The sequence below is a fragment of the Trachypithecus francoisi genome, unplaced genomic scaffold (assembly GCF_009764315.1).
Source record: "Trachypithecus francoisi isolate TF-2019V2 unplaced genomic scaffold, Tfra_2.0 Lachesis_group0, whole genome shotgun sequence".
NCBI lineage: Eukaryota > Metazoa > Chordata > Mammalia > Primates > Cercopithecidae > Trachypithecus > Trachypithecus francoisi.
The window spans coordinates 121,916,050-121,936,863 of NW_022681453.1; the positions used below are offsets into that span (position 1 = coordinate 121,916,050).

At 36.3% G+C, this 20,814-nt stretch overlaps 1 protein-coding gene and 1 pseudogene across 3 annotated transcripts in view; one reads left to right on the forward strand and one right to left on the reverse strand.

Moving 5' to 3' along the window:
• The window catches only part of NAALADL2 (N-acetylated alpha-linked acidic dipeptidase like 2), a 967,958-nt gene that overhangs the window by 205,587 nt on the left and 741,557 nt on the right, over positions 1-20,814 (forward strand). The gene's annotated exons all lie outside the window — the stretch shown is intronic.
• Positions 15,548-17,028, reverse strand: LOC117084522 (annotated as a pseudogene).

Genomic DNA, 20,814 nt, shown 5'->3' on the forward strand with positions numbered 1-20,814 from the left:
AATATTTTCTTGTATCATAGTAAATGTTTTCCTAATGCTCCTGCTGGTGGTCACTATCTTATTTTTCCATCTGTTCTTTTTCTTTATTTTTTTCTTTATTATTTATTTTTTTTAAGCCTTCCTATATTTGCTACCCAACAACAACAATAACTCCTGTTTTCTCTTCACCAAAAGCAGAGGTATTCCTTTACTTCTTGCTCTGAATATGGTACAGTCAATCCCCCTATATGCAGCTCTTCCACATTCACTCAGAGCTACTCTCTCATACACAGGTAGGTCATGTCTTCTGAGACCTGGACAGTAGAGGTTCTGACCGAGTACCCTGCTTGGGCTTCCTTTAACTACGTTTCTCACCCATGGAGTCAAACAAGGCTAAAAGATTCTTCCAGTAACAAAACAAGCTACTTTTAGATTCAGATAGTTTATTACAAATATAGAGAGCGAAAACAGGATGATCAAAGGTGCCAGCTTCCCACTTGTCTTCCAGGACAATATTGACATGAAAGGGACTGGTGATATGACTAAGTCACATGAGTATTAGAACACCCTTTGCTGACGTGCTGCTTCCAGGCTGCAACCAAGCATTTTGCTAGCCTACAGCTGTACCCTAAAAGAAGGGTGGGGGAAAGAGGGCTTCATACCTCAGGAGAACCAAAGACATGAGAAATTGCCTCATGACAACACCCCTGAAAGATAAGGAGATGGGAGATAAATGGCTTTGTAGCATCTCCTCACAAGCCTCCTCACGGTTTGGGGGAATCACAGGGTGTTCTAACAGAACTTAGACTAGCTGGGGTTAATCTTTGCCTACATGGCCTCTGTGAAGATGTACAAGGTTACCAGAGTTCCATGGCAGAATGATTTCCCTATAATGGAGGGAAGCCTATCTGGATTCCACATTCCCCCTACCTCAAGATCAAGCTCTCTGGGTACCTGGACCTGGAGTTCTCTGTCTAAATGACCTCATGCCTGATTCTACCTCCTGTGTGAGCCTTTTTCCTAGGTAGATCGTTCCCAGTTAGACTGCATGCTGGTATACACACCCTAATTCTAAGGGGGTGACTGGAGTGTTATGTTTGTGTGAGTCTACAAAGAGCTTGGATAAGCAGGCCAGGGTATCCCCATTCATACTTGCAATGCCCCTTAGGTGCTAGACAGAGCTACTACATCAGAATCAAATTGTACTAATGAATGAAGCCTCTGCTGCCGGAAGGGAAAACTAAAGGAAGGGAGTGTGGATTAAAAAACCAAAGTAAGACTTTCTTGACCTCCCTCCTAATTGTTACCTAGTGATTAACTGAAACTGTAGATTCTTACAACAGAGGAAGAGAAATATGACAACCTTTTTTATTGTCGTGATAGTCCAAAAACCTTGAGCCTAGATGATTTTTCTTGGAGTAAAAGGCAATAAATATTATGATAAAATCTTTAAATTAAAGCATGAAGTGGAAAGCTTAACTTTTTTTTAAGGATTTGTGAGAAGAATGCTAAATGAAATGTGTGTATTTGCTAAGAAATCTTATTATAAAACACAAAATTTTAGAGATTTTGATCAATAATGTTGCCTACATATAATTGTTTTAATAAAGCTATACATTGAGTAAATAAATAAAATAAGAAAAAAAAAGAATTTACTGACACTTTAAATTAGGCTCACCTAAGGCATACACTTTTTGTTTTGAAGCACAAGATTATGACTAATATACTACCTATTTGCTCACCCCTGGAGCAGTATACACAATTTCAGGTTTTAGACCTTTGATAAGGCAAAATTGTTTATGCTTAAAATTAAATTCACAAAGATACCACAAAAATTTTACTTTTAGACTAGCCACCTACTTGTCCTGTTGACTGTTGTTTCAGAATGTAGCCATTTGCCATGAAGCATTTTCTTTTAGTTCCAATAATTCTTAATGAAGCTTTACATCAACAATACATAACTCAGAGTATACATCAGAGGCTCTTTTAAAATAAAGTCGTTGGTCCCAAACTGAATGGCCTACTGATTCAGAATATCTGGGTTTAGCATGTAATATCTAAATTTTACATGCTGAGGTGGAAATGGAACTTTATTTTCTTTTTATACTTTGCCTATATAGTGACCAAAAATTTATCATGCCAATGTATACGCTTTTGGAAGTGAAAGAGGGTGCTGTTAATATTGTGTTGGGACCAGAGGTATAAACTGGTACTGTCAAAAAAAGAACAAATGCCCGTCCTATCTAAAGGTGACTGAAATATGCTATTTAGTCAAACCAAATAAACAAACTCACTGATAGTGGAATTAATCACATGGTGAGATTACATCCAATTGTGGGCAAGGAATAGCCTCCTTTTATTTTTGGACCAAATATAACAATGAATATTCATTTTAAAGAAAGGAAAATATGTTTTCTTTCCTTATCTCCTTGTTTTTTTGTTTGCTTGTTTGTTTTTGTTTTTTTTAAAATAAATTTTCAGCTGTAAGGTTTTGTTTTTTGTTTTTTGTTTTTGAGATGGAGTTTTGCTCTTCTATCCCATGCTGGAGTGCAGTGGCACAAACTTGGCTCACTGCAACCTCTGCCTCCCAGGCTCAAGCAATTCTCCTGCTTCAGCCTCCCGAATAGCTGGAACTACAGGCATGTGCCACCATGCCTGGCTAATTTTTTGTATTCTTAGTAGAGACAGGTTTTTACCATATCGGCCAGGCTGGTCTCCAACTCCTGACCTCAGACCTGTTAGATCTTTAACTGACTAGGGTACATACACAATCCCTCCCCCTTTGTGCAGCTCTTCCACATTCACTCAGAGCTATTCTCTCGTACACAGGCAGATAGTATCTTCTGAGACCCAGACAATAGGGGTATGTAGTGTAATTTGATGTAGGCTCTTTCATAGTTGATCATCATGAATCATAAAAAGTAGATAATATGCTGTCCTACTTCGTATTCTTTGTGCTGGAGTGCTTTGACCCTTTACCATTATTTTGCTAGTTTTAAACTTACCAGAGAGATGAAACAGTAGGAATAGTTTGTGGTACTCTAAGTATAGGAAGTTCTATCTGTGAAGGGTTTACTGAGTACCACGAGTTTAGTATAGAGCAGGAAAGCCATATTCCATTTTTCCAAAGCAATTTCATTTTTTAAAATACTTGGCTTTGATACTTACGTAGCTTCTTGTTCTTTTTATTCATGTATTCACACATTCTTTCATTCCTTTAGTTTTGAAATTGAATATACAAATTTGTACAAGATTATACCTAACACTCTGTACTGACACTACTCAGTTTTTAGCTTTTCTTCACAAAAATGTACAGATCTTACACTTAACAAAAAAGATATACACATGCGCACATGCATATGGGCACACACACGCACTCAACCCCAGCCAAGATCTCTCTTATAAGCTCCAGTCTTGTGTCAATCTGTCTACTTAGCATCTTAATTTGGATGTTTCAAACTCCTGAATAAACATGTCCAGGCCCGAAATTGTAATCATTCTTTTCAAACTACTTTTCTTCCAGTGTACCACTTTTTAATAAACTGGTATCACTGTTTATCAAAACACCCAACCTCAGAAGGATTTCCATTAATTATCCATTAATTAAATCCATTAATTAAAGGAATAATTTCAGTACTGTTTCTCTCCTAACTAGTCTATAATCTCCATTAAAACAGAATCTGGATTTTCCCCCTTCATCATTGTATGTGCACCATTCACAGAGCCTGACACAAAATAAGCAGTCAATATTTGTGTAAAAGAGGACTAGACATGCAACTTAATGTGTTCTGAAGTATTTCTAGCCTTGTGGTAGAAAACTTACAGGGGTCATTTCCATAAAGTGTCAGTGCGATGTCAGGGACAAATGTGCCAGATTAGTAGCCAGAAGACTTGCTTTGATCTTTACCCCATCTTGACCTCCACTTCCCATCTGAATGTGAACTTTTCTGAGTATCATTTTATACCTCTATAACACTAATAATCTTTTTTCCATCTACCATAGTATACTACTTCAAGGCTCAATTGAGATAATAAATATGAAAGTGTTCTGTAAACTATGAAGTGCTGTATAAAAACTAAAGTCATTTATTTATAAAATCCTCTATTCTACTTTTATAGGCAAGGCCATAACAAATTCAGTCTCTGTGAAGGGTGTTCCTGCTTATGTTTCTTCCAAGATATATAATATTTATTCTGCACTAAGATATACAGAACCCCATATTTAAAAAGATGCATCAACTCAGGGTCCAGAAAATGTTCATGCCTGAGCACACAACAAGTAACTGTAGACACAGTGCTTGCATGCCACTGCATATTTACAATACATTTTCATTCATCCTGTCTTACTGCCTTAATTTTTCTGTCAGCTTAAAAAGTTGCTTTTTATTCATGCCATAGCCTTATTTTCTGCAACTGTCTCTTGAAATTCATTATTATCGATATTTTGCATATCGTGGATATAGCACTTTTCAGTCTAAAAAGTCACTTTTCATGCTGATGCTATGTTTTCTAGGTCTAGTGTCTGGAATATATTATTAACCAAATTTGGAGTACAGTGTTCTTCATTTGGCACTTCTTATTTTCAAGGTTCTTAAAAATATATTCCATATAATTAATACTTTTTCACTTCTGAAGATGTTAATATATAAGAAAATCTACATTTTACAAGCTGAGATGGAGGAAACCACGTTTAAAGTTTGCTGTTTCTGAGAATACATATTTGCAGAATGACTTGAAGTTTTGCTCATAGTACCCTCTCTTTTCTTCTTTAAACAGTTTCTAAGTAGTTATAAACTATACAAAACCATGAGGTCTTTGGGATTTTCTTAAGATATTGAAAGCCAGTGTCAGGATTAGAGTTATATTTCCTTTGTTTAATAGATCTTAGTAATCTTTTGCTCATGGGTGACACTCAGACAAACATCCTGCAAAAATAAAGAGAGCATCTTTAAAAGTGTGGTTTCCATGCATTTCCTTAACACATTTATACAATGACACTGTAGTTTTGGCTAGATGCTCCCTTCATTCCTTCTATGCTTTATATGCATTTGAAGGCTTTAGAGGAACATATGAATTTATAATTATGGATGCACTGTGTATGTCTATACCTGTATATCTGTATCTTTATTTTTATATCTCAACTTTATTGAGGTCTAATTGACAAGCAAAAATTATACATATTCAAAAGGTGCAATGTATATTTTAATATATGTATATATTGTGAAATGATTGCCAAGATCAAGCAAATTAATACATCTATTACCTTATAGGCTTATCTTTTCTATGTTTATGATGGGAACACTAAATACCTGCTCTTATATTTCAAGTGTACAAAACATTATTGTTAACTATAGTCACCATGCTGTACATTAGGTCCTCAGAATTTATTTATAACTGTAAGTTTGTTCACTTTAACCAACATTTCTCCATTTCTCCCAACTCCTAACCCAGGGCAACCAGCATTTTATTCTTTGCTTCTGATTTAGACATTTTTTAGATTCCACATATGTGCGATCATATGGTAGTTGCCTTTCTTTGTACTTCACTTAATATGATGTCCTCCGGGTTCATTTATGTTATCACAAATGGCAGAATTTCCTTCTTTTTTGAAGCCAAATAATATGTTACTGTATATATATACACACACATATATACTGTGTGTATGTGTGTGTGTGTGTATATATATATATAAAACCTGTTTTTATGGAATACTGTATATACACCCCATTTTCTTTATCCAGTTGCTCATCAATGAACATTTAGGTTGTTTCCATATTTTGGCTACTGTGAATAATGGTACAATAAATGTGAAAGTGAAGAGCAGATGTTTCTTTGAGATACTGATTTTATTTCACTTTAATATACACACAGAATTGGGTTTGTTGGATCACATGATACTTCTATTTTTAACTTTTAGCATACTCTTTTCCATAGTGCCTGTACCAATTTATATTCCCCCCAACAATGAATAAGGGTTTCCTTTACTCCACATCCTCATCATCACTTCTTATCTTCCGACTTTTTGACAATTGCCATTCTAACAGATGTGAGGTGATATCTCACTGAGATTTTGATATGCATTTCTCTGATTATTAGTGGTAATGACCATATTTTCCTATATCTATTGATCACTTTTATGTCTTCTTTTGAAAAATGTCTATTTGGTTCTGCTATAGTTTGGATATTTGCCCCTCCAAACCTCATGTTGAAATGTGATACCCAATGTTGGAGATGGGACCTAAAGGGAGTTGTTTTAGTCATGGAGGTGAATCCCTCATAAATTAATGCCCTGCCTAGGGAGTTAGTGAGTGTTCACTCTATTAATTCTGACCCATGAGAGCTGATTATTAAAAAGAGCCTGGCACCTCCCCACCTCTTGCTTGCTCTCTCTCCATGTGATCTCTGCACACACTGGCTATCCCTTTGCCTTGTGCCGTGAGTGGAAGCAGCCTGAGGCTCTCATCAGTTGCAGATCCTCAATCATGAACTTTCCAACCATCAGAATCAGGAGCCCAATAAAACTTCTTTATTCTTTGTAAATTACCCAGCCTCAGGTATTCCTCCATAGCAATCCAAACCAGACTAACACAAAGTCCTTTGCCAATTTTTAAAATATGATGATTTGATTTTTTTGCTATTGAGCTATATTATTTCTTTGCATGTTTTGGATATTAAGTCTTGCTCTGTCACCCAGGTTGGAGTTCAGTGGCAAAGTCTGGGCTCACTGCAACCTCTGCCTCCCGGGTTTAAGTGATTCTCCTGCCTCAGCCTTGTGAGTAGCTGAGTTTACAGGCACGCATCACGATGCCTGGCTAAATTTTGTATTTTTAGTAGAGATGGGGTTTTACCATGTTTGTCAGGCTCGTCTTGAACTCCTGACCTTGTGATTTGCCCTCAGTCTCCCAAAGTTCTGGGGTTACAGGCGTGAGCCACAGCACCTGGCCCAGTTTAGGTCTTTAATCTATTTTGAGTAGATTAAGGGTCCAATTTTAAATTTTGCATGTGGATATCTGTTTTCCCAACACCATTTATTGAGGAGGCTATCATTTCCACATTGTGTATTTTTGATGCTCTTGTCACATTAGTTGGCCATAAATGCATGGGTTTATTTCTGGGCTCTCATTTCTCTTCTATTAGTCTATGTGTCTGAATTAATGTCAGTACCATGCAGTTTCAATTACTAGAGCTATGTAGTTAAATTTGAAATCAGAAAGTGTTACTGCCTCTAGATTTGCTCTACTTGCTCAAGATTGCTTTAGCTATTGAGTTTTTAGTAATTCTATATGAATATTAGGATTGTTTCTTCTATTTTCTCATAAATGCCATTGTAGTTTTGATAGTGATTACTTTGAATATATAAATTGCTTTACTTAATACAAATATTTGAAAATGTCAATTCTTCCAATCCATGAGCATAGGATATCTTTTCATTTATTTATGTCTTCTTCAATTTCTTTCATCAGTGTTTTATAGTTTTCATCACACCTGTTTGGTTAAAATTATTCCTAAATATCTTATTCTTTTTGATGCTATTGTCAATGGCATTATTCTCTTAATTTCTGTTTTGTATAGTTTGTTGTTAGTGCGTAGAAACACAGTGGATTTTGTATGTTAATTCTGAAAAAAAAATACACTATATTTTTGTAGCGGCTCCAGAAAGGGACTTTTCTATTTTTGGACTAGTATCAGATCTTGAACTGGACTCAAATGTTAGAAATGAGAAGAATGATTGGAATCATTTCTCTCTCTCATCTCCAGTCTGAGATCATCTTGCTATTTTAATATTTGTGTTGCTTCTGTTGTCGCATTATATTTGTTGAAATATTTAGACCATAAATACATTTATTATCTGTCCATCTCATTATCTGTCTCATGTATTACAAGGAGACTCTGTAACTGTTATCTTCCTGGTAAACTATTAATCATAAAAGTTTTGAGCTGCCACATAAAACAATTAAAACATTCATGGTCATCCATATAATCTCCTGTCAGTTCAGATATATTTTATAGGTGAGAGTGATAAGCGTAGTGTTCAACCATTGAAAACTAATGATCAAAGTGTAATACTACATTTGTATAATTATTATTTGTTGTGGGGTCACATAGGTTGTTTGGATCCATAGAAAATGTGCTGGCAAGAGAATCTTAAAAGTATCAAAGTCTTACAGATCGGTTTTAATTTATTTCTAGTATCTTTCACTTCTGAGTCTTACTCAGCTGTTACTGCTTCTTAACCCTATTAATCTCTTAGTTATATTTTTATTTTGGTGGAGTCTCTCCTTGAATAATTCTAGTCACAGAGAGTGAAAGGGTACAATGTCTGATTCTTTCCATGCCTGAAAATTATTTGATTATCCCTTTACACATAATAGGATGATAGTTTAGATGTTTATATATATTTATCAGTTTATATTTTCTTTCCACCATCCCATTCCAAGCCTGAAGACATTGTTTTCTAACACAAAATTTTGCCTGTGTTGATAAGAAATCTAATGGTTGTTGGATTATTGGTATTTTGTGGAAAATCTGTTTTTTCATAAAGGCCTTTGGGATTTTCTCTTTCTCCTTGAACTTCTGAAATTTCACAGTGGTATAACTAAGTTTAAGTCTAACTTTCTTACTGCATCACACTCTCTGTGAACACTCCATCTGAAGACATGAATGTCCCTTTCAAGAAAATTTCTGTTAGTTCATTTTCTCTTCTCTTCTATTATCTTTGTTATTTCCTTGTACAGTGTTTCTGTTCTATCTCTGGGATCCCCAGATCATTTAAATTGTGTTTATAATTTTTCTGTTATCTTTTCTCAAAATACGGGGAGATTTCCTTGATTATTTATCCCCTAAGTTACAAATTTGGTATTTACTACTGTCTATTTTATTATTTTCAAAATCTGTGAAAGGTTTGAGATTTTAATTTGCTTTCAGGGTAACAAGTTAGCCTCCTATAGTTTCATGAATACTGGAAGAAGACACAAGACTCTTGCATCAGAGAAAAATGATTTATTACTCACAGTATAGCAGGCGATATGATAATCAAATTATTAAGTCAATTCTGTTGCGGCTGAGTCACACAGGGTGGCAAGGATGAGCCCAGATACTTGCTCAAGAATTACAACCAAGAAATCCCAAGCTTAGAGAACTAAAATATTTTAAGATGTATAGGAAGCATGCCTTCCTTCTACTCCAGCGATAAACACTATGTCTATCTTCTAAGGCTTTAAGCAAAACTTCCCTTCACTGTGGAGGGACATTATCACTATTTTCCAAGGCTTTTTGCTATTCAAATATTCTTGGAAAGAGAGTCTGAAACAAAAGGTAATAAGTGACTTGCTTCCTAAGATATTCAGAGATATGAGACACTCAAGAAGAACCTCCAACCATTAATATGTCTAGACTTTATGTTTTTTTTTCAATTTTGAAAATAATATTTTTTTAGTTTTCAGGATTCAATACTTCCTTTCTGCTTGATTCATTTTTACAAGTCTACATTTTGGGGAAGTAGAAAATTATAATATCATTTCCAAGGTAATTATCCCTAAGTTGATTTTTAAAAGTTATCTTCTATTTTCTAGGTCAGTGCTTCATCAACTTTTCTGTGCATGTGTCTTCTTGGATATTTGTTTAAATGCAGATTCTGAATTAGTGGGCTTTGGATGGGGCTTGAGATTCTAAACTTTTAATAAGATCCTAGTGGTGCAATGCTATTGGTCTTTGGGCAGCCATTTGACTATCGGGGTTTATTACCTTTGTTTCCTCAGGAACCAGTTCTATTTGTTTACCTTAGTTTAGCTTTTCATACTTTTTTTTTCATTTTTATGAAAATATTGTTGCCCATATTTCCGAGTGGAGATCTCAGACAAATAATATGAATGTCTGGTTTATCGAAGCACAGGTGGCAGTCATTTCATCAAAGCCCTCTCCATGAGAGAACTGGTGTTGGATTCCTTCTCAGAAAAGAGAAGTTTCTCAGAGAATAATGAAGTAAGGACTTCCAACAATCTGTTTCTCTGCAACAGCAGTAAGCATACTGGCAAAAACTGTCAAATTCATCTTTTTAGGAACTCAGCATATACAAAGGCTAACAACAATCCTAGGAGCATATATTCAAGGAAAACAGCTGCATTTCAAGAACAACAGCCAGCTTTGTAGCATTTTAATGTGCTGTTTTCATCATCTTCTTCCCAGCTCTGTGATATCTCTGAAAACCATCATCCCCACAAACATAGTGAAAGCCACCAGCCTAGAAGTCCTCCTTAGTCTGTTTAGGCTACTATGGCACAATACCATAGAGTGGGTATCACATAATAAACAGAAATTTATGTTTCGCAGTTCTGAAGGCTAAGAAATCCAAGATCAAAGTGCTGGAAGATTCGGTGTCTGGCGAGGGCCTGATTCCTGTTTCATAGATGGCCATCTTCTTACTGTGTCCTCATATGGTAGAAGGGGTGAGGGAATGCTGCAGAATCTCTTTTATAAGAGCACTAATCCCATTCACAAGGGCTCCACTCTCATGATCCAATCACGTCCCATAGGCCCCCGCGTTCTAGTACCATCATCACTTTGGGGGTTTGAATTTCAACATTTGAATTTTAGAGAGATACAAACATTCTGTCCTTGTCATATAACTGGAGGGGTAACAATTGTTTTGGAGTCCCCCTAAAGTTAACATTCACATTGAATTGTCATTATTTGATCTGTCTGGTTAAATGAACTTTGTGAAAAATGACAAAATACATGTATTTCCCATAGAAGGGTGATAATGTGTTTTTTTAATCATGGACTTTGATATGTAAAATTTTTTAAATTTCTTCTCTGGTTGGCAGGTCTGTAATAATTTTATTCTTCAAGCATTTATCTATAGTACACATAAATGACAGATATTACACTAGAGGATTTTCTGACATTGAGAAATCACTTTCCAATAATACTATGTATTTTAAAAGTTAGTTGTAACATACATAGAAACATTACAACTTACCCAATAAACTGCTAAAATAAGACAAGTGTAGCACAAGCTTTGTAAATGTACCCAAACTCACTCTCAAGTTTTAGTGAGTCACATGGTTTTAGATGAAATTTTACTAGACTCATCAGATTAATTTTTCCTTTAGTATTTTGATAAACTGATACAGATCAAAGAATAAAATTAGCTGACACAATTTTATATTATTAAAACATATGTGAAAAACTCTGACATTTTATAAAAAAAAAAACTATCTGAATTCCTGCATCTGATATTCACCTTTCATATATTCACAACTGGCAAATGCCTAGTTTTAAATAACACATTTGTGTGTGACCTTTTAATAAAATTACCAATGTCTTTGTTTAGAGTGCAGAGGGCATGGATTTCACAGAGCATTTCCCGCTAAATCGAGTATATTACTCCAATTTCATAGCCATGTTGTCAGGAAGTGGCACTTCATTAAGATAACGTGACCTTTAGAATATTCTTCCAACCTTTTACTATGTCTTTGGTAGTGGGATTTGTACTTTAATTTCTGTAGCTTTTTGATAAGTTGGAAATAAAAAGTAATTGAAGGCTACATTTTTTATTTAACTTCATCTATACACTGTATGTAGGTTTTTTTCCCCTAAAATGACAAACAATATCAGGTAAATGATTTTTGTTCAAACTAGGGATTATCTGCCAGGAAAATGTCTTTTAGGGTTAAAATCAAATTGACAAATTTATATCCATTGTGGAAAGGAAGAAAGGGAGAAAATGGCTATGTAGAAAAAAGCAAAAATTGTTCTTTTTTCTACTGCATTTTCAAAAACGTTGAGAAAGGCCCCCAAAGCCTTTTTTTCTTGTTTTGTGATGACAGTGAGATAATATGTTTTCAGTGTGCTTGCTGTGGCAACTTGAAATTGTTTGTTCATTTGAAGCCATCATGAAAGTGGAGATTTAACTTCTAAAACCATTTTTTTTTTTTTATGGTGAAGTCAAAGTAAGCAATTTAATGGAAAGAGGAAAGGAGATGATTGTTCTGGTTAGACTTGAAGTAGCATTTCTCAGGAACCATTTATGTATCATTTGGTTTATTTATAGGATTTAATTTTATGATCAGAATTGAGTTTTCCAATGAATATCTTAAAATATATTTACAGCTAAGTATTGTTTTACTTTAATATGTGGACACTTTTAGGTTTCAGAGCATGGATTTCTTAATCAGTTCTTTGGCAACTGTAACATTAAGGTTCTCTTTTTAATATATTTGAAATGGAGCATTCATGATACACCCTGGGAGTGGCTGCATTAGGTGAAATCACACAACCATATGGTGGCCTGAAAGCTGCATAGAGAGTTTTTGATTCTTTTACTAGATATGTTGCTTTAGACAAATCACTTAGTTTCCTAAGCTTTATTTTCTCTATTAGAAAAATAACAGTATAAGTTAGGGTTGTATTCAGCTGCAAATACAGCGGTCTCCCTTTATCCTTGGGGATGCATCCCAAGGGCCCTCCCCCAGTGGATGCCTTAAACCTTGAATAGTTCTCAACCCTACAGATACTGTTTTTATCCTAGGATCAGCCAGGATCACCTGATTATCTGCTTCAGGTAATCCTAGCTCATCAAGCCATGAAGATCTTGATGTTTTAGTATCAGAACAGATGATATTGATGACTAAGAGGTGGGTAGCATATACAGCACAGATGCACTAGACTAAGGGATTATTCACACCCTGGGTAAGATGGAGTGGGACACATAAAAATTTCATCATGCTTTTCAGAATGGTGTGCTATTTGAAATTTATATGTTTAGATAACCTTTGACCTGACTGTAGATAACTGAAACCATGGAAAGTAAAATCGGAGATAAGGGAGACTTTTTGTAACAGAAAACCTGGGTATAGAGGCCTAAAAAAGAGAAGCAACTTTTCTAAGCCAGGATGTCCGTAGTGCAAAGTAGTCTGGCTAGCCAACGCTATCATCAGGACTCCATCCTTTCTATCCTCTCTGTTTGAGACTGTAGCACCATGGCCACAAGAGAGCTGTTAAACCTCCAAGGGTTTTGTCCACATTCCAGGTAAGAGGAAAAGAAATACCAGAGTTTTTTTTTTTTAACTCTAGATGCTATTTATAAGGGAAAAAATAGACAGAAAAATAATAAATACCAACTACAAACATGGTAGGGCTTTAATCATGTTACCATTCTTTTCAATCACTATCAACCTGACAAACGTGCCTGAAATAACCATTCAGTTTACCCAGACACCACAGGGTGGTGTCCATTTGAAAAGTCAAAGCAATTCTTGATGTATTCTTAGAGTTCAAGATAAATAGATGTGCTACTACTTTTCTACCCTCACCCCAATTGCCATATCTCCAAATATCTTCATCATGGACCTAGCATCTTAGAAAGTTACAGTGATGTAGGGGTCTTTCTGTATTTTCCTCAACTTTCTTCACTACTCTTACCCTATTGACAATTTATAACCCCTGCACCATCTGGGAAACAGACTGTTGGCTGCCAAGTAGACTCATTAACGTTCCCCTCCAGGAACTCTTGCTGTTTAATTAGGCTGTCAGCTGGATTCAGGCAGTGAGAGCCTTAGGTGGCTGTGTAACAAATCCATGACTCCATGCATTCAGATGTCAAGGTCACTAAGATTCCCGCTTATGCTCAATACGAGAAAAGGAATCCAGATCGTTGGCTGTTAAAATCCAAGTGATCAATGACTTCACCTTAAAGGGGACTTTCCATAGTTAATTGAGATACTGAGTTATCCCACACTGAATTCGCAGCTGTGGCTACTACATTGTTTGAGAATCCTCTAACCCCTGGGCCATCATGTCTGGCATTCAGGCTTTCTTGTCAGAGATAGTCAATAGTGTTTGTAGAGTACATTCCAAACCCATACTGAAATTACTCTATGTGCCATAATTAAATGCGTCCAATTAATTAAGTTCTCTAAGAACAGTTTACTAATAGTGTTAGCACTTTAGACATATTTGATTTAAATAGAACAATGGTTTCTTTTTCGATGGCAATTTGGTAAAATTCTTCTATGAGAAAAATGCTTCTCAACTGAATGGTTTGGTTACTGTTGAGTAAACATTATCTAACCATCGTTAGTTTGAAGGAGAGGGAAAAACTTTATTAGGCAAAATGTGGAAACCTGGAGTTTTCTAAATCCAGAGAAGAACCATCAACCATAGGTGTCAATCAATTCTAGTACCTTTTGGTTGATTAAGTATTCATCTATCGGGCCGGCGCGGTGGCTCAGCCTGTAATCCCAGCACTTTGGGAGGCCGAGACGGCGGATCACGAGGTCAGGAGATCGAGACCATCCTGGCTAACATGGTGAAACCCCGTCTCTACTAAAAAATACAAAAAACTAGCCGGGCGACATGGCGGGCGCCTGTAGTCCCAGCTGCTTGGGAGGCTGAGGCAGGAGAATGGCGTAAACCCAGGAGGCGAGCTTGCAGTGAGCTGAGACCGGCCACTGCACTCCAGCCTGGCGGCAGAGCAAGACTCCGTCTCAGAAAAAAAAAAAAAAAAAAAAAAAAAAAAGTATTCATCTATCTACTGATTAAGTCATTTAATTTATTCATGGGTCAAATATTTATTTGTTATTCACCCTCAGCTAGGCCCTGGGCTCAGTTCTATGGATATATTAGTAACTCAATACAGGCAATGAGTAAGTCTCCATTCTACTGAGGGAGGCAGTTACTCATCTAAGAATCATGAAAACAGAGTATAATGAAACAATAAGTAAACATACCTACATCCATGAGATGTCATAATTGAGGGGTCAAATCTGCTGAATATGGAGGAATGATAAGTTGGGGGATGCCTAATCAACACTTGGTAGAGGGAGGCAGAGAGAACCTTCTGAAAAGAGAAAAAGCACGTGCAGACACTCTGTGTCTGTGGGAGCAAGACATTTGTATGAAAGCTGGTAAGCTCATTTTTAGAAAAGAGGTGGAATTACGGTAAGTGAGGTCTAAGGAAAGGCTTTCTGAGTCTACCCAGATTGTTAAACTATTTTCTCTAGGGCAGCTAGAGTGTCACCTTTCAGCAGTATCCTTAACATTAGGACCTGTGCTGTTTCTTCGGACTGTCTAAACTTAATCCTGACGTTGGTGAAAAGAAGAAAGGAGTGAATAGTAGATGGCTCAGTTTTGCTTTTTCCTCCTACCTGCTAGTCTTAACTGAAAAAGAATATGATGAATCTTCATATAATCCTCACAGTGAATTTAGAAAGAGTTGTCAGGGACATTGCTTTATAATGGGTTTCTTCTGGTGGTGTATTGGAAATGCTTGGCCCAAGAAATATTGTTATTAACCTTTAAATAAAATAATGACACTTTGTGTGAAGTCAGTTCTTTTTAAAGCTATTTTACCTGTTTCTGTATGTACATATTTCTGTATTTTTTCTTTAAACATACGTCATTCATCTCTTTTTCCTACAAATTTTTCAAAGGAAGTGAAATATTGTGTTATCTCTAAATAATTATTGTTTTCTTGCTATTTACAGATGTCAATAGGAGACTCTGAGCTGTGTTTATTTGTTATTTTCTTTCAAGTTTTTATTTTAAGTGCAATGATCTGGGGTGAATTTTAGGTCTTATGGAAAGCAGCCATATCCATGGACTACACAGAATCCTCAAAAGCAGTGACCTGCTCCTCCAGCATACCTGTTCCAACTTTATCATCTTCACTGGATTTGAAGTATTTAAATTCCATTTCCCATCAGAACTAGTTTAGAGGAGCCCTAGACTAAGCCATTTGCTTGAATGCTTCTAACACATTCCTCTAGCTTTGCCATATCTGCCACATCATCCCACTGTTTCACATCTAGCACGACTGAAAATAGCAACAAGTGGACATTTTTGGGCTTTCTTTGTTTCATTCTGGGCAAGCCATTCTTCCATTAGCCTCTTTGCTGCTTCACTTTCATCCTCCTTATCAGAGCCAAGGAAATCAATGTCATCATCATCTTTACTACTTGTAGCTCCACTTCCTATAGTGTCTTCAACATTAGCAGGAGCTATTTGCCCAAAGGTTTCTTCACTCCTGGCAGGCTGGCCTTTTCTTTTCATGAGACTTGATGTGACTATACCAACACAGGGCAAGACACAAGTTCACAGGCAATGGGCCAGTGACTGCTTCCAATACTGCCACATCTGCTTATGGTGGCACATAACCCTCGATGTAGCTCTTGTCTGCCAGGTAATTATTGAGCACGTGGAGGCCAGCAGGGCTTTTCAGGTCTCTGAAACCCATGATGTCAGCTATATCTGAGAGGTGGGTAGCAGCAAAATGAAAGAGAGCAAATTATGGGCGCCCCTGCTAAGACAGGGAAAAAAAGCTAGTTTCGGTTTATTAAAACCCAAAGACACGCAGAAAGAAAACAAACCCTAACTGTATTTAGCAAGCTCTCACAGACTTCACTTTTCAAGAGAAAGATGAAAGTGCTCATAGGCTGCCAGGGAAATCATACTTGTATTTCAATATATAAAACTCCCCTTCCTATTTCACTTATAAACATATCTGTGGAGAAAGAAAGGAAGAAAAGTTCGTAAATACAAATAGAATTTCATCCACATGTTCCCAAAGTGCTGTGATGTGATTTCTGTTTTATAGACTTCACTTATAAAAAAGGTTACAGAGTGTGAGCAATCTGTCAAATATTCCACAAATGGTAAGTGCTACATTTGATGGATAGGCATTGTTTTAAATGCCTTTGGTCTGGATAGTTCTTTAAAATGAATCTTAATTGTATGAATAGTATGTTGTGTTTAATTATTAATATTGAACATTGTTAATATTTATACAAGTAACTTTACAAATATAACTTAAAATGATCTTTAATATCTGGGCATTGAAGCTAATAGCCATACTATATTAGCTATTTCACTGTGTTAACTACAAGTTATACATGGTAGGACAAGATCTGGGACTCAGGGTGGACCACAAGCTGATTGTGAGTTTATAAAGAAATTCTTCAGACTGGGCACAGTGGCTCACACCTGTAATCCCAGCACTTTGGGAGGCCAAGGAGGGCGGATCACGTGAGGTCGGGAGTTCGAGACCAGCCTGGCCAACATGGAGAAACCCCGTCTCTACTAAAAATACAAAATTAGCCAGGCATGATGGCACATGCCTGTAATCCCAGCTACTCAGGAGGCTGAGGCAGGAGAATGACTTGAACCTGGGTGGTGGAGGTTGCGGTGAGCCGAGATCGCGCCATTGCGCTCCAGCCTGGGCAACAAGAGCGAAACTCCATATCAAAAAAAAAAAAAAAAAATTCTTCAAAAAGGCATAATATTTTTGAAATTATATAAAGACATAGTAATGTAGTCATCCATTTTTCTTTCTTAAAAAAATTGGAATAGGAGGTATTTAAGGGTAGAGCAGGGCAACAACCTCATTAAAATGCCAGAAAATATCACCAATGAGAAAAGCCTAAATAAATTGGAATTAGTTCATGTGCAGATGAAAAAACTAATGGTCTTTCACAAGTCAATAACAATTTTAAGCAGCAAGGAAAGCATGTTATAAGCAGAATTCTGATCAGCTGGTTTTATTATTCAGTGAAAATAAAGTAAGAGAAAATAAATCTACACTGGAATTTTAAACGGAAATATTATGTCTATTACATCTGTTGCTGTTACATGTGCTGTATGTTTTCCTGTTTACAGTCTTCATTCACAGACACTTCCAATGCACAACTTCATAGCCTTCTGCTAGGGCTGGCTAAAGCGATGGCAAAAGAAACCAAGTACTCTAGACTGTTCCATGGATGGGGAGGGAGAACATAAGTGGAAAGAAGGATATAGCAGTGCCCAAATTTGAATAAAAAATATCTAAACTTTAGATATTGCTTTCCTCAGTCTTGGGAAACTTAGATTATTTCTCTTATCTTCCATTCATTTTCCAAATATAAGGAATAAAATCAGTTATTTAGTTTTACCTGCTCACTTGCACAAATATATATAGTTTTATACACCACAAAATTGTATATCGTAGTAAACCCATGAGCTTGTGCCCATGTAATTTTGCCTGTATTAGCCATTCCTAAGTTCTACCAATGAAAGCCTTGCATTAAAGGAGATATATAGATGCACTTGGGTAAATATAAAAGTCTCCAACTGGATTAAAACAGATGGTATTTAACCACAACTGGAACTCATACATTATGGTAGCAGGAAAACTGAATCACAGGTGCAAGGGAAGCCCAGAAGTTTCCTGGTAAGTTTAAGAAAGAAAAGGGGGAAAGGAGTCTTTATTTTCTTCTATTTAACATGAACAAAACCCATTTAATTACTGTGAGAACAGTGGAAGGAGATGGTGTTGTGTTAACGTTGAATGAAGAGAGGATAAATGTCTAGTGCTTTGAATCTTTTCTAATTTAGCATTATTATTTGGGTGAGGTAATAGAGACAGCAACTTAATCTTGAAGGAAAACTGCAGGAGCTTGTTTTGGTTAAACAATGTACTTGTGCCATCCTGACAGGATTATTGATAGAGAAAGAAACTCAAGGTCACAGGCCTTGATATTTTCCTCATTCTACGGTAAACTTATTTTTGGAGATTGTTGGCTCAGCTAGTTCTTTGCTAGATGCTGGGAAGATAAATTTGAACTTGGGCTTGTGACACCACTTAACTTGTAATAATGATTGTTATCAGTGCCTCTCCATCCTGTTTGTAGGGCAGGAAGTTTGGCTATGTGTGTGGTTGTTTTTCCAACTCTGAATGACATTTGAAATCCCCAGCTATTTCTTCCAAAGTGGTGGTTAGGAATTACTACTATCATTGAACTATAAATGCACTTATATTATTTAGGGCAAGAAAATGCTGTTGATCCATTTGTCTCTAACTATAATGGGGCTAATTTTTTCATTTGATTTTATAAACTTAACCAATCATTTAGCAAAAACTATTTAACTATCATATATATATTTTATTCTGTTTTGGTTTGTGAAAACTCAAAGACACGTGGAAAGAGAACAAACCCTAACTGTATTTAGCAAGCTCTCACGGACTCTCTTTTCAAGAGAAAGATGGAAGTGCTCATAGGCTGCCAGAGAAATCATGCTTGGATTTCAATATATTAAACTCCCCTTCCTATTTCACTTATAAGTATATCTGTGGAGAAAGAACTGAAGAAACTTTGGTTTATTTAATAAAGAAAATTTTTACTTGTAAACTTTGTGATAAAAATGTATTTCATACTTAACATATTTTTTCTACACATATTTTTGTAAAATGGAGCTGCCTATGTTTTTTGTTTGTGAAAACAATATAAGTATACAGTTTTGAGAAAGTCAACTAGTAGATAAAAGTTCAGGAAAAGGAGATAAAATAATTATAATGCAAAGGTAAACAGTCTGTTTACCTTTAAGTGACAGCTGAATTATTGCATTGTCACAGAGTAACTCAGCAGGATTTAGGATTATGAAAATATTTGTATCACTTATTAATTAAATAGTATTTAAAAATTAAACAACTGATTTGATAAATATGAATGTAGCTGCCTAATATAGATAATTTTTAAGCGTTATTGTTAACGGCTAAAAATCTTGAGGAACAAATACTTCAAAAAATGGACTGGGGTGGGTGCAATGGTTCATGCCTCTAATCTCAACACTTTAGGAGGCAGAGTAAAATAAAAATAAACAGCCTGTTTTTGAGACACAGTCTTGTTCTGTCACCCAGACTGGAATGCAGTGTTGTGATCACAGCTCACTGCAGCCTCCACCTTCTGGGCCCAAGCAATCCTCTTGCCTTAGCCTCTCCAGTGGTTGAGGCCACAGGAATGTACCACTATGCCCCCATTAATTTTTTTTTTTTTTTTTTTGCTTTCATTTTTTGTAGAGATGGATCTCCCTACATTCCCCAGGCTAGTCTCAAACTCTTGGGCTAAACCAATGCTCCTGCCTCTGCCTCCTAAAGTTCTGAGATTACAGGCATGAACCATTGAACCCGGCCCAGTCTGTTTTTTGAAGGATTTGTTTCTCAAGCTTTTTAGTAGTTTAAAATAGCACTTTAAAATTATCTATATTAGGCACTACATTCATATTTATCAAATCAGAGTTTAATTTTTAAATACTATTTAACTAATAAGTGATACAAATATTTTCATAATCCTAAATCCTACTGAGTTATTCTGTGACATTGCAATAATTCAGCTGTCACTTAATAGTCAAAATTCCATGATGGGTAAAGCAATGTGAAGTTCAGAAATCCTGTATTCCCCGGGAACCAGGTCCATCCCAGGAATTTATTCCAGGTCTCTTCGACCTGTCGTCTAGATCTTACATAGGCTCTCTTTACAGGCAGGAATCAAAAGCAAATCAGTTTATGAAGTTGTATTGTGAAGATGGTGATATTGTTTGGGTTAGGATAGAGATTTGCCATGAAGAGAATAGTTTAATCTTGGGGAAAAGAAGAAAAAAACAACAACAAAACCACCAAGACAACAGGTTCAAACAATGTAGTTTCTTAAGAAATCAAGTGATGGTGCTCATTTCTCTAAGGTCCAAGTCCAGGATATGTTACTTATTTGGGATTGTATCAGTCAGGAAACAGATCGTATACTCAAGTTGAGTAAAGATGTAGGCAAGTTTAGGCAAAGTGCCTCAGGGATAGCAATCAGGGAGCTTTGACTGCCCTCTCCCTAAAGGGGAAGTGGCAGATGCAACAGTCTGAAAGGAGAGAGGTAGAAGACATTGCTGGAGTAGCTGTGGCCTTGAGTAAGGGACAGGGTCAACTTGCTGTGACTTATCAGGGAGGAAGCTTGGGGAACACACACTCTGACCTCACTCTCCTCCTGACCAGTTATCTCCAACTCTTGCCCCCCTTCATTGGCCAAATCCAACTAA